Raw genomic sequence first — 10,984 nt, 5'->3', positions numbered from 1 at the left:
CACTTTATATTTTTCTTTTGTAACACCCTGTATATTTGTTTACATTTTCCGTCACCTAGAAAATTGGCTATTTACTAATTTCAATATCCCGGTAATACTTTATAAAGTAGTACTTTCTTGCATGTGCGCGGCTATGCAGGTCGTAAGTCTTGCTTCAATTGGCGACTTGTATTTTGTTGACATGTAAAATCTATACATGTACTCTATTGTTAATAAAGAAATAGTAATATATATTGACTTCTTTGATTTGTGTACCCCTACTATAATTTCAAGTACAGGTCTCTAAGAGAGTTCCCTCTCTCAGGGGATGATCCCCTCTATAAAAATTGTTAAGGTATCCTCTGTGGTTTGTGTGCTCCTTCTTTCATTTCAGCTACACGTCAGAACTTGTAAGAATATTTTTAAGTGTCACCTCTCTTGGGGCGACTTAAAACTTAGAAATATTTGAACAAGACCTCATAAGGATTGTCCTTATAAGGAGTTCCCTCTCTCTGGGGGTGATCCCCCACCTTAAAAATTGTTGATATGTCTGATAATTTCGGGGATGAAGCGCAGAGACATCGTAGCTGTAGGATGGGCCGGGAGCGATGGACACATCGAAGCAGTGGGCTCGACCGTAGACTGTCTTATAACGACACGTGCCAAAAAATTTAAAAATCTGATCCTCCCCTGTTCTCTTTCTTCTATCTCCTCCTCTTCTTTTCTCTACTCTACTCTCTTTTTTCTTCCTTCTACTCTTCTCTGCTATTCCCACTTCTACTTCTCCTATTTCTCTGTTCTCCGTCTCTACACACTTACTTTCTTGCTTCTCTTACTGCCTTCACTTGTATTTCAATTTCTCATATATTTCGATGCAATTCATATATGCAACCCAAATTACACCTGATATTTTTATCATTTGAGAAAAATGCCTTCTACACCTGAGACTTGATCCGTGTCTATTAGCATGCTAGCAGATGCACGTACCCACTCGACCACCAAGTGTTTTTGTTGTTGTTATTTGATTCTTCTATTTATGTTTCTACTTTATTCAATTTTTAAAAACAACACAATACAAGCAAGAGTTGTGTTGTACACGTTTCACGCACATAAGATTTAGGACGCAAATACTGAAAACGTTAATGAGGATGTCACAAATAACTATGCATGAGATTATAATATTACATTACATTTTATTGACAACATTTAAAAATATATACAATTTTATAAACAAAAAATCATTGCCGGTTTTCAAATCCCGTAGAAATAATTACTTGTAATTTAAAAACAGTTGAACAGAGGTAATTTTTTATTAGACCTTACATACTCCTTTGATGTTCAATCAAGTTTTAAATCGCACGAAATAGAATTGCTAGTAGAATTGATGTATTAATTTTGCACTGGCAACCAGGGGGGAAAACATGTGATTTATTCCCGCGATTTAATAATTGATCCATTTTCACCAATAATTCCAATTGGAATTGAATGAGATCCAACGGCCGGTGGCATTCACACACGCACGAGGTAAAGTCTCTTAAATCTAGAGTCGATTCGCCATAAATTACTTAGCCAGTAGTCGATGACCAAACGATTCTAATGCTTCTACCGTAATAAAATCTCGAGAAACGCTAACAGTTGCGATGAAGACCGACGAAAAATGAGGACACGTGCTCACCTCACCACTTCGCACCACCGACTAAACGGAAAGAAACAATATCCAACACAAATGCTCATTGTCAAGTTGACTAGAAGTAAACAGAAACCTGTAATTCAACAGTAATAACAGTAGGTGCGCAAATTATATCCAATTTCAACGTGCTGCGCAAGCCACTACGAAATGAAAACATAAAGAAAGTGTTGAAATTTCCCCGGATCATATAGATCACATTGATTACACAATACATTTTAGAGTGTATCTGTCTCGCTCTACCTTTAGCAGGATCAGGTCTTAATATTTTCTCTCTCAGTTTTATTAGCTCAAAAATACCTAAATAACGATCCATATTATATATAACAGTGAAACAAGCCAAAATGATTGGTATTATAAAATAAGCAAAAATCAGCGTTTCAAAACACAGAAAATGTAATTGTTTTCGCTCTTTTGTGAACTAAATATTGAAGTTGTTCATGAAAATGACAAAGAAATTAAATACTTACAATCTGATGCAAGATTGACTATCCTGCAATTTCTAGACCACAAAAAACAACAAAAAACAGTGTTTCAAAACACAAAAGTGCCATTTTTTGGCTTTAGCGTGTGAAAATCACAAAACTAAGCCATTAATATAATAAAAAATTATAATACTTACATTTTGATGCAAGAATGACTTTCCTCCAAGATTTCGTTCATTTTCTAGAGCCCTAAAACAACAAAAATCAGTGCTTCAAAACACAAAAGTGCAATTTTTTGGCTTCACCGTGTGATAATCATGAAACTAAGTCATTAATACAATAAAGAATTAAAATACTTACATTTTGATGCAAGAATGACTCTCCTCCAAGTTTTCGTTCATTTTCTAGAGCCCTAAAACAACAAAAATCAGTGCTTCGAAACACAAAATTGCAATTTTTTGGCTTCACCGTGTGATAATCATGAAACTAAGTCATTAATACAATAAAGAATTAAAATACTTACATTTTGATGCAAGAATGACTCTCCTCCAAGTTTTCGTTCATTTTCTAGAGCCCTAAAACAACAAAAATCAGTGCTTCGAAACACAAAATTGCAATTTTTTGGCTTCACCGTGTGATAATCATGAAACTAAGTCATTAATACAATAAAGAATTAAAATACTTACATTTTGATGCAAGAATGACTCTCCTCCAAGTTTTCGTTCATTTTCTAGAGCCCTAAAACAACAAAAATCAGTGCTTTGAAACACAAAAGTGCAATTTTTTTGCTTCAGCGTATGAATATCATAAAACTAAGTCATTAATATAATTAAGAATTAAAATACTTACATTTTGATGCAAGAATGACTCTCCTCCAAGTTTTCGTTCATTTTCTAGAGCCCTAAAACAACAAAAATCAGTGCTTTGAAACACAAAAGTGCAATTTTTTTGCTTCAGCGTGTGAATATCATGAAACTAAGTCATTAATACAATAAAGAATTAAAATACTTACATTTTGATGCAAGAATGACTCTCCTCCAAGTTTTCGTTCATTTTCTAGAGCCCTAAAACAACAAAAATCAGTGCTTCGAAACACAAAAGTGCAATTTTTTGGCTTCAACGTGGGAATATCATGAAACTAAGGCATTAATACAATAAAAAATTAAAATACTTACATTTTGATGCAAGAATGACGCTCCTCCAAGTTTTCGTTCATTTTCTAGTGCCTTAAAATAACAAAAATCAGTGCTTCGAAACACAAAAGTGCAATTTTTTGGCTTCAGCGTGTGAATATCATGAAACTAAGTCATTAATACAATAAAGAATTAAAATACTTACATTTTGATTTAAGAATGACTATCCTGCAAGGTATTCTTCAATTTCTAGACCACAAAAACCAACAAAAATCAGTGCTTCGAAACACAAAAGTGCAATTTTTTGGCTTCAGCGTGTGAATATCATGAAACTAAGTTATTAATATAATTAAAAATTAAAATACTTACATTTTGATGCAAGAATGACTCTCCTCCAAGTTTTCGTTCATTTTCTAGAGCCCTAAAACAATAAAAATCAGTGCTTCGAAACACAAAAGTGCAATTTTTTGGCTTCAGCGTGTGAATATCATGAAACTAAGTCATTAATACAATAAAGAATTAAAATACTTACATTTTGATGCAAGAATGAATCTCCTCCAAGTTTTCGTTCATTTTCTAGAGCCCTAAAACAACAAAAATCAGTGCTTCGAAACACAAAAGTGCAATTTTTTGGCTTCAGAGTGTGAATATCATGAAACTAAGTCATTAATACAATAAAGAATTAAAATACTTACATTTTGATGCAAGAATGACGCTCCTCCAAGTTTTCGTTCATTTTCTAGAGCCCTAAAACAACAAAAATCAGTGCTTCGAAACACAAAAGGTGCCATTTTTTGTCTTCCGCGTGTGAATATCATGAAACTAACTCATTGATGTAATAAAGAATTACAATACTTACATTTTGATGCAAGAATGACTCTCCGACAAAGTTTAGTCAAATTTCTTCATTTTTTGTTCAGCTTCCAGACCCTTAAAACAAACAAAAATCAGTGCCTGGAAATTTTCAAGATTTTGAATATTTTAGTTATTCTCATACTTTTATAAACTGAGAACAAAATTGTTGTTGTAACGTGTTATGTGCGGTGCAATTCTCGTATACCTATAAAATAAAGTCAAAAATTAAAATATTGAATAAAACTAAATTATACAACGACTAATGTTTACCTGTCGGCGGTCAGAACCAAACTAGTTTTAAAACGTGCACGCTGTTGTTGTTACATTTAACGTTTACGTTTTGGACATCAGATGTCGCTAGTACCGCGAAGTTTCCTTCTTTCGAAATTAAATGTTACAATACATTGCCTATAGAAGGCGGCATACAACAAAAACTAAATTAACACAATTTGGCAATTCAATGTTTCATTTCGTAAGGATTAGAGAAAATCGTTGCAAGTTGCGCATGGGCAATGATCCTTTGGTGATTTTAATGATACACACGCAATATTTATAGCCCATCCACATTCTCAACCACATTTTTCTTTAACTAAATACGTAACTAATTGAGCTGACCTCTGCGGAGGCAACAAAAAACATTAAAATGTAATAATGAGCAGTACATCCTTTCTGAAACAAATACTCTTTACTTTTACGATTTCGATAAGCCTTATATACCCGCCGGTGGGAAATATTCCAATGCCTACTTATGGCCAATCAAGTCATTTTTACTGTCTCAAATTATTACCGACACCGCGCCGACAAATTACCAAATGATTTGGGTCGAAATGTGAAAGTTTTTCTCCTCGGAACATGCAACAGCGACGGCATCTTGCGTCGTGCCCGATTTCTTACAATAACTCTGTATTCACGGTGCACGGAATGTTTTGTCCTTGGCACTTTTATTACCTACGATTCGCGTGGAAGTACCTCGCGCAAAACACAACAATATTTGTATTTCCGCATTTAACATGTTTACGGCAAACGCGCTGCCATTAGATAAATACGGAATGCGGTGAGGGACGCGTGTGCGTTAACGTTGTTCGATGATTGTTTTCGCAAGATTACGAAAATTGGAAAACGACTCCATTGTCATTTTCGTGTTGACTGCACGCGTGCGATTTTTGCGCGCGCGCGCGAGGCATCCTTGGAACGTCCCGTTTGATGCGAAAATATTTTTGCTAAACAGAGTGGCGACGTGTGTGTGCCATTCCTCTGTGACAATAAAATGTCATTGCGGAGTATGCAGGGGGAGCCAGAGAAACTGATATGTTCTAAACTACGCCGCAATTGAAGACGGGAGTAGTCACTATTCAAATTTAGATTCACACGTGTATTCAATAGGAATTTTGTTGAAGGATATCAATATTAATGTGTAAAGTACATAAAATTATTATTACAGTGTATTTAAACTCTTTATAACAAAGTTTAAGGAGTTTTCTTACGTTTTACAAACGTTTTGTTATAGAGAAAGACAAAAAACGTTTTAATTTTATCAATGACAGTAATATTTATATAATAAAACTAGTTTTTTTGCAGAAAAAGCTTGAAATGTGGAATAAATTGTTTTTTGTAGTATGATTACTCAAAGGACTATCTATAGCTATTTCTGGACATGTGCAGACAAGTGCCTAAAGCATATACGATGCTATATAATATGACTATATGTGACTATTACTAACCGCGCGTTTCTAGGTCGTTGGGTCGAGAACCGCGCTACACGTGCATACGCATCGCACTAGCACTTGTCCGTTCAGAGCTTTTAACTTTGACTTGCAGACATGACAATCATCCAACTACCAAGTTCAATACTTCCTTGCAGATTCTGCTAAAAGTGAAATTTGCAATGTATGCAACCATATATACTTAATCTATATACTAAATTCTATTATAAGTTATACTAATGTTTTTATAGTTTTATTTTGTGTTGGAATCAGTAATATGTATAAAAATACAATTCGAATTATAGCCACTAGGGAGATTGAGGCGAATGACCAGAACTCTTAGTTGGTGTCAAACTAGGGTAAGCCGGGGCGAGTTTGGCACTCGGCACGTGGCAGCGCTGGCAGGACGATGCACTGCGTGAATTCGATGCCATCAGTTCAGGACTCTCTTCGGCAGCCACAACAAACGGGCAGGGCAAGGCACTTACACGTGCTGCGCATTTTCGGGTTCATCGTCCCTGCGAGCAGCCTGCCTCTCTGCGCGGCGTGTTTTCGGGTCTGGTCCCCCTCGCGGCACGCAACCGGAGTGCCGATGCGGATGCCACGGTCGCGAAGGAGCCACGGGGAAAGCGCTTTCCAAAATCCACCAAAAAGCTAACCCAGGCACTCACTCGGGATCAATAATGCCGAATGACAAGGGGAATAGATACAAACCCAACAACACCAAACTGAAAAAAATGACCAAAAATTGTTTTATTCTCAAATAATGATTATCACGATGAATTTGAAATTAGTCCACGAAAGTTTATCATGTAGATACATAGTATTTGTAGCTCGGGCACACAATGAAACGAAAGTTAAGACAACATAAACTCGCTGGCGCGTTGTACGTTAATCGGCCATCTCGAATCTCGCCGGTCCGCGCGCTAGATAAATATAAATATGTTATGCACGTAGTGTACGCTGGATGCAATAAAAAACGAAATGGGAGCGCGCTCGAGCGACAACTTTTCGGTTTTCGGATGCACACGCATGGAAGCGTGCACTCAACTCGAATTTTTCGGGGGACCTGCCGTGCCACTATCATCTCAGCACGCAGCAGCGAGTTCAAAGAACCTTTTTTATTGATCAACGCGTGTGTGAGTGCGGAGTGCATTGGCGCACAATGTTGAAATTCGTACCATGTTGATGCAGGCAGGGCATTTTTGATCAATTCGGTACTCAGTGGATGAGAAATGATCATCAGAGTGATAGTAATCTGCTTTGGGAGGAAGCATTTCTTGAAAACTCACACAAGTTCAGTTTCTTGCTTGGCGTAGCTGCGGAGATCAACGACCCCATCGGAAAAGGGACGATGCCACAACACACAAGCACGTGTACCCGAAATTTCTCCTCTGAATCAACACAAAATATAAATACCAATAGTACATCTATAATATAAAAATGAATCGCAAAATGTGTTGGTATGCGCATAACTCAACAACGCCTAGAACAATTTGGCCAATTTTTTTGGAAAATGTTTGTTAAAGTCCAAGGATGGTTTTTACAACGAGAAAAATTCGAATAATTGCCGGGAAAACCCTAAAGACAGCCTTTTTATATAGGATAAAAGTTGGCATTGAGATTCAATCATATTTATAGTTAAATAGTTGAATCCTAGATGGCGTGCTAAAGTGCATTATTAGCTATTCTTTCTATAATTAATTTCTTTAAAATAAAATTTTGAATCTTATTGATAGAATTAACACATACTATGTTTAGAACAAAAAAAGGAAAAATAAATTACATTTTTATTAAACACTACCGGGACGAAGTAAAATAGTAAAATGTAATATAATTCATGTTGGTTATTTGTTATTGTTATGATTTCAAAAGTGCCACGCGCGTTGCGCTTTAATTTCGCACACGCTCCTCCAAACATGTTGTGCATTCGTTGTTATTTTATTTCTATTAGTGCGGCAACCTTCTACCTCCACGTGTATGTTTGGTTATGTGTGTAATCGACGCCCCGTAATTAGCAAAGCATTAAATTGCGGCAAAGGCGATCGCGTAATAACACATCAATTATATTTTTGCGCATTTCGCCCGTGTCCGATGGCGATAACTGCGCAATGCGAATATTGTTTACGTGCACACGTGTCGCACATATATCTATGAAATATCAAACATCAAACATCAAACACGACGAAGCAGATTTGTTTCGTTGCGTTGAATTTTCGCATGCCTTAATAACTGATAGCAATACTCAAATGTACTCAAAAGCGTCCGTGACCTAATTTCATGTGTGCGAAAAAAAATTTAATCTCGGTACTGCGTTGTTTATGTTGTCATGGCGGCGCGAAGTTGAAGGCGGCGACGGCGAGAGAGTGAAACCTCAAAATCTCGCGCGTGCCAAAATACACTCGCGTAATGTGTAATGTAGGGCGTCTCTCCCGTTCGTCCTGGCTGGCAGGCTGGCACGTGTTACATAATGGGTGGCACGAGCGCCCTGGCGCACACGGGTCGTCGACCTCGCCTCGCTTTTCCTTTCCGTTGTGTGCCTGCGTGGCACACGCACAATTCCCGAAATTTCGCCTTCGCTCTACCCCAAAAATAACCGGCTACCGAATATGAGTGAGAGAATAAGATGTAATATCCAATTCAAGCAATGTGCGAGTGAAAAAGAGGGTAAAAGTGTGGAAAGTGCGTGTTGCGGGAGTTATCGAGTGCGTTCGTCCTTGTACTCCTTGCGCTCCCTAACAAAATATTCGAGCGTGCGTAGTTACGCGCTCCCCCAGATACACACAAGTGCACGGCCACGCGCGGCTGTTGCGCAAGTCGACGACCGACCCAAAATTCAAGAACGAGGGTTGTGTGGCTGGTGGCGCCCGAACGCACCCAAACAGACGATTTTAAGTTCAAGTTCTGGCGCTGAAAGCGAAACCAGAAAGAGGACAATGAAAGTACGGTGCGGTGTTTCAATATGGCGCGTGGTGGAAACAATTTTCAGGGACTTTTACTTTATTTTTAGGCAACTAAAACGCACTTGTTTTTGCAAGGTTATCTATTTCTACATTTAGCAATATTTTGCCACAAATGTTATTTATTTACTTAAATTTTAAATTTTAGGTTAAAATTTATTTAAAAATTGATTTTTGGTTTAATTTTGACATTAAAATGAGAATTTTATTGGGAATTTTCGTATAGGATATAATTAGCAACAAATTATTAAATGTTTACAAGGCTTAGTGTAATTAGGACAATTTTGAGTGCATGTCTAGCGATTTGTGTACCTTCAAAGCCACACGAGTGTGCGAAAAACATTGTTTTCAAGGCTGTACTCAATAATTTGTTTGCATAGATGATTAAAAAATCATTTTATGTGTTTCCGGCTACCAGTTTTAAAAATCCTCACTTTAAGAATCATTAAAATTGATTTTTAATAAAATAAAAACTAAAATCACTCAAAATATCAATAAAAAACAATTTTCCATTGAATATTACCTGTTTTGATGCAATAATGTCTTTGAAAATGTTATTATTAATCAAAAAAACTAGAAAAATTAATTTTTAACAAATTTTTCGTTTTAATACACGTGTTACCAAAATGTCTATTTTTACAAATAAATTTAGCATTACATGAATTTCGTATTCGACACGAGGCAAGCGGATGATAATGATTTTGATGTATTTGTTATTTTTGTAATGTGTTATTGAGGTAAGTCAAGTTGTTCGCAGCTCGTGTGTCAAGGATAAATCTAATTGGCGTCCGGAGCAGCGGCGCGTTTTTCACATTGAACTCGCGCGGCACTCGCGGCATGAAATCCTGCTGGTATTAGTGTCCCCAGTCGGCCGCCTAGTCAGTCACTCAGTCGCCGCAGTCGATAGCGACGCTGGCAGCCGCTGGTAGAGGGGCGCGCGCGGTGCGCCCCAAATCAACTTGGGTTGAGATTGGTCAAGGTGCGCACCGCGCGCACCACGGCCTCGGCAAGCAGCACGAATGGGCCAAGTGCGCTCGTGTTGATGCGTACTCGTTCACGCTCGCACTTCTAATCGCCAACCGAAAAACCAAACCGAATCTTCCTCTCAAGGCAACAGCCGACCGACGAGTGTGAAATTGTGAAAAACTTTCTCTCTCACCAGACCAGCCAGAAACTAGACAACCACACATACACACACACTTGAATCTATTTTATTAATATCACAACTAAGTATCACTATTTATATTTATTAATATTAAGTAACTGATAAGTTGTGATTAGAAATTTGTAACTAAAAATATTGTTACGTCGCGTGCGTGATTTTGTTCCGTCATTAGTGGGATCCTTTGAATGCTTACAATGTTTGAATCGCTTCAATGTCCTCGCGCTTGGCGCTGGGTTTGTGGAGGCGAGGCACTGTGGCCGGCGTTCGCAGGGCGCACGTGGCGCAATCGAATATAATCCCAGCGAAACGCTGTGACAACCTCAACGCGCACTTACCCACACACATGGAATATTCGCACGACGCCTACACACGGTCATTTGGACGTATTTTTACTTGCTTATCATGTCGCTATCATCCAAACATGCGTCGTGATACACGACGTAAATAACAGTATTTATCTATTGTCATTCCAAATACTAAAATATTGATTTTTGCGCGTTTTTGATTTATATTTTGGTTTTTTCAAAAACAAAACATTGTAAAACATCGTGTATAGGTAAACTATTTATAACGATAACTATTGGCGCGTGTTTTGATTGTATTTGTGTCCGAATGCCAATTTTAGAATAATTGCTGTCGCAGCGCACGCATAACAACACTAGATATATACAAATGTGATGAAAATATACACTCGTCATTGGTGGAATAGACAAGTGTGTGTAATGGGTTGCAAACATTTTGCGCCGCGAGAGATCAACATTAATTATGTTCGCGGCGTGTTTATGCCGCGGATACTACGTCGAAGCGCGCGCGCGTTCAGCAGCGACGGCCACAGTCGTGCGCCTCCACGTGCCTGCTTCCACCAAACTCCGATTCATTCGGAACGCGTGTGTGCACACCGAGTGTTTCACAACGCGCGCCGCACGCGTTCAACGCATACATTTCTGTGTAGATTAGTGCGACGCATGGATGCTTTGCCGCACGCTGTTGATATGGCGAGTGTGAACGAAGCGCGCCGGTGATGCACGAAGGTGATGTTGTGTACTTGTGTACGTTTCAGCCCGCTCGCGGTAAGGG

The 10,984-nt window shown here is 38.1% G+C and overlaps 1 long non-coding RNA gene across 1 annotated transcript; it reads right to left on the bottom strand.

Annotated features, from left to right (window-relative positions):
* Positions 1–1,169: 1,169 nt before the first annotated feature.
* Positions 1,170–4,599, bottom strand: LOC135795471 (uncharacterized). The gene is made up of 15 exons (XR_010549079.1): positions 4,350–4,599; positions 4,222–4,284; positions 4,084–4,154; positions 3,920–3,971; positions 3,757–3,808; positions 3,594–3,645; positions 3,430–3,473; positions 3,267–3,317; positions 3,104–3,155; positions 2,941–2,992; positions 2,778–2,829; positions 2,615–2,666; positions 2,452–2,503; positions 2,289–2,340; positions 1,170–2,168 (listed from the first exon to the last, which is right to left on the bottom strand). It is a non-coding gene; the product is annotated as an uncharacterized lncRNA (long non-coding RNA).
* Between the last annotated feature and the right edge of the window lie 6,385 nt (positions 4,600–10,984).

This window comes from Atheta coriaria, unplaced genomic scaffold (assembly GCF_025399875.1).
Source record: "Atheta coriaria isolate IRGN ID8LTWV9N9 unplaced genomic scaffold, Caltech_Dcor_3.1 hic_scaffold_7_pilon, whole genome shotgun sequence".
Classification (NCBI taxonomy): Eukaryota; Metazoa; Arthropoda; class Insecta; order Coleoptera; family Staphylinidae; genus Dalotia; species Dalotia coriaria.
This window is presented reverse-complemented; position numbering and strand designations above follow the sequence as displayed.